This window comes from Microtus ochrogaster, linkage group LG3, assembly GCF_000317375.1.
Source record: "Microtus ochrogaster isolate Prairie Vole_2 linkage group LG3, MicOch1.0, whole genome shotgun sequence".
Classification (NCBI taxonomy): Eukaryota; Metazoa; Chordata; class Mammalia; order Rodentia; family Cricetidae; genus Microtus; species Microtus ochrogaster.
The window spans coordinates 32,973,837-32,977,414 of NC_022029.1; positions in this window are offsets into that span (position 1 = coordinate 32,973,837).

The window sequence follows — 3,578 nt, forward strand, 5'->3', positions numbered from 1 at the left end:
TGCCCAAGGTCATGGAGCCTGGGGGAAGTACCTCTAAAAGGCCAGCTTCCTTCCTCTCCTTTTGTTCCTGCCATCAGAATGCAAAGCCATGGTTGTATTGCAGGCCATAGAATAGCCTATCAGGAAATTATATCACAGACTTTTTTTTAAAAAAATAAACCTGAGATCAGACCCAAATCCATGAAGTCACCTAACTCATTTAGGCCTCACTTCATTCATCTGCAAATCCAAGGGCTATTGTGTTCCTCTTCTTCAGTTCTCAGCCTGTCCCCTTCCTTAGAGAGACAGTTGGATAGTTTTAGGTCCCCTCTAGGTTGAAGATGAGAGCGACAAAGAACTGTGAGGTGTTCAGAGACTGACTTGGCTATACCTTTTAAAATAGCTAAATTGGGAAAAAGTAAGAGTGTTTGTTGTCAGAATTGCAGGCTACAGGTTACAAACCAAAGCAAGACAAGAAGAAACGGAGGCAGCAACTGTCGAGGTAAAAGGACTGGTAGAATTGAACGGAGGAAAGGACTGTTAAGCACCCTTGAAGTTTACTTCTCCCCTTTGATGCTCTTTCAAACCCTTCTTTAAGGGCCCGGGGGCGCAATCCAGAGACAGATTGCATTTAGAATGTGTGAGGCGCTGCGTTTGGTCTCCAGCTCTGGAAAAACAAACAAACAAAATCTTCCTCAAAAACCTAAGTAAACTAGGAAGTCAGGGCTGTGATTAGGATCCAGCAAGGCTGAGAGTTGGCACACCCTGTAAAGTGCTTTTTGTGTGCAGGGATGAGAGCCTGAGTCCAACCCCGGAACCCACAGTTTTCAAAAGGGTGTGATAGAGAGCACTCCTGACCTGGGTGCTGGGGAGATGCAGACAATGGAGCCCTGGAGCTTGTACAGAGAGCTCCAGGCCAAGGAAACAGAGCAGGTGAAACCTTATGCCTGAGATTGACCTCCAGCACACACATGCACAAGCATACACAAATACAAATATGGCATTATTAGAAGTAAATCTTTCAGTTGTTTGTTTTTGTTTTTTCAAGACTGTTTCTTTGTGCAACAGTCCTGGCTTTCCTGGAACTTGCTTTGTAGACCTGGCCTCGAATTCAGAGATCCACCTGCCTCTGCCTCCCTAGTGCTGAGATTAAAGGCGCGCACCACCACCACCACCCGGCTAAAAATAAATCTCAATTAAAAGGAGAGGAAGGCAATTCGGGTTTTCTTCTAGCATGGTAGACCAATTTTTACGCTATTGATAGTTGAAATAAAAGATGACTTTACACTTATAGTAAGTCTACATATGGCATTGCTAGAGGTATTCTGATTAATTTTATTTCCTACAGTTCACATTTTAAAAAGAAAAGTGTACACTGTATTGTGCATGTAAAAGTCTACAGTGCTGCATAACTGAGTATGTTCCTGACTGATGTTTTGGCTTGACATCAATGAAAACCAAATTCTCCGCTTACAATGTACTTACTGAACGACTGCAAGGATCTTCCCCCTCCATCACCTTCTGCTTCTTTGTGTTGCAACCCTTGCTTCTCCCACACTCCTCACATTCTGCTGCCAGCCCTGTGTCCATATCATGTTATAACCTCTAGCCCTGAAACTCTGTGACAGGATGCCAGGTGAGTCAGTGCCGTGGGCCACGGGAGCGCTCCCAGAATCCATTGCTAAACAGAAGTAGCCAGCAATGATTCAATGCAAATGACTATGGGTCTGTGTGGAATTTATCACTAAGCTTAAACTTAGATGTATTCCCGACTCAACTTTCCAAAACCGGATGCTCCACATATCCAGTTTTTCCAATACTGCCTGCTTGGGTGGAATAAGTGACAGAGGGAAGATGGTAATGGAGGGGCAGGGCACCTTCATCTGCAATCTCTACACCCTGGAGGTTGAGTCGGGGAAAACCAGAAGTTCAGGGTCATCTTCAGCTACACTTTTGCAACCAACCTGGATTAAATAGACCCTGTAACTGTGTCTCCAAAAGCAAAACAAACAGGAAAACTGGGGACAGGTAAAGAAACGTGAAGCTCAAGCACTGTTAATTTCATGATAAATCTGGCTGTGTTAGTTATTTTTGCCAAAATAATCCAGATTTATTCTAACTAGTGAGACCAACCAAAGGTGTTTTGTTGTTGTTTTTAAAAACTGAGACAGGAAAAAATGAAATAAATAAATATTCAGAATTAGGACAAATAAGGGCTGAGGAGATGGCTCAATTGGTAGGGTAAAATGTTTGCTTGTAAGCCTGAGGACTTGAGTTCAAGTCTCCAGAATCCATCGAAAAAGCTAGCACTTCAGCTGAGCAGTGGCGCATGCCTTCAGTCCCAGCTCTTAGAAGAGGCTGGTGAATCTCTGAGTTCGAGGCCAGCCTGGTCTTCAAAGTGAATTCCAGAACAGCCAGGGCTGGCTGTACAGAGAAACCCTGTCTTGAACAAAAAGAAAAGAAAAGCTAACATGTCAATATGAGTCTATAACCCAGTACTGGAGGAGCAGAGACAGGCAAATCCCAGAGGTTTCACTGGGCCAGTCAGCCAGTTTACCCAAAATAGTAAATGTTCTAAGTTCAGTGAGAGACCCTGTCTCATAAGGTGGAAGGAGACAGAAGGCAATCAATATGGATCTCTGGCCTCCATATATACATGTAGATACACATAAACACACAGAGAGAACAAATAAACTAACAGGTACAGTCACCTTCCCTCAGTGAATTCTGAGATCTTTCTGGGGTGGATATGTTTTATTTTCTTCTTAATAAGAATCGTATGAAATTGAATTTACCAGAATTCCCAACAGCATGAAGGAGAGAAAAAGTCTTTTCTTCAAAACTTGCTCTGTTTTTCAAGAAATCCCTTTGTCCAGTGAACTCCATGGTCCCTGGTGTCATTGCCCTACAAGGTTCTTTTTTGTCCTTTGTCACATTTTATCCCCAGGCCATTGTCTAAGACTTAGTCACATGGCCATAGAGTTAGGAAACACTCTGGAGTTTCATCCACTAGGCTATACACTGCGAAGGTAGCTTCTAGAACATGTAAGAAGTGCTTGAAAAGGCAGACTCGACCAGGCCTTGGGGGCGCATACCTTTGATCCCAGCACCCAGAGACAGAGTCAGGCCTTGAACTCTGTGAGTTCCAGGACAGCCAGGGCTACACAAAGAAACCCTGTCTTAAAAAAAGGAAGGAATGGGAAAAGAAAGAAAGGCAAACAAGCAAATTTGGGTTGAGATGGAAATGTAGCTCAGTTAGAGCACCTGCACACAGCCCTGGAGTCCATCCCCAGAACCACATGAACAGTGTGTAGTGGTACAGGACTATAATCCTATAATTGCCAGTATACAGTAGGAAGAGGCAGGAAGATCAAGAGTTCAGTCAGTATCACCATTGTAGCTATATATCACTCTATAGCTAATCTGAGGCCATACCGAGCTATGTGATATACTGTCCTTAAAGCCAGCCAGACAAACAACAGCAACATATGCGTACAGACTCCACAAGCATAGTATTATACTGCCCAGATTCTAACTCCAGCTCCAGTCAAGCTAAGTGACATTAGACAAATTATCTAACCCCTGCACCTCAGGATTTC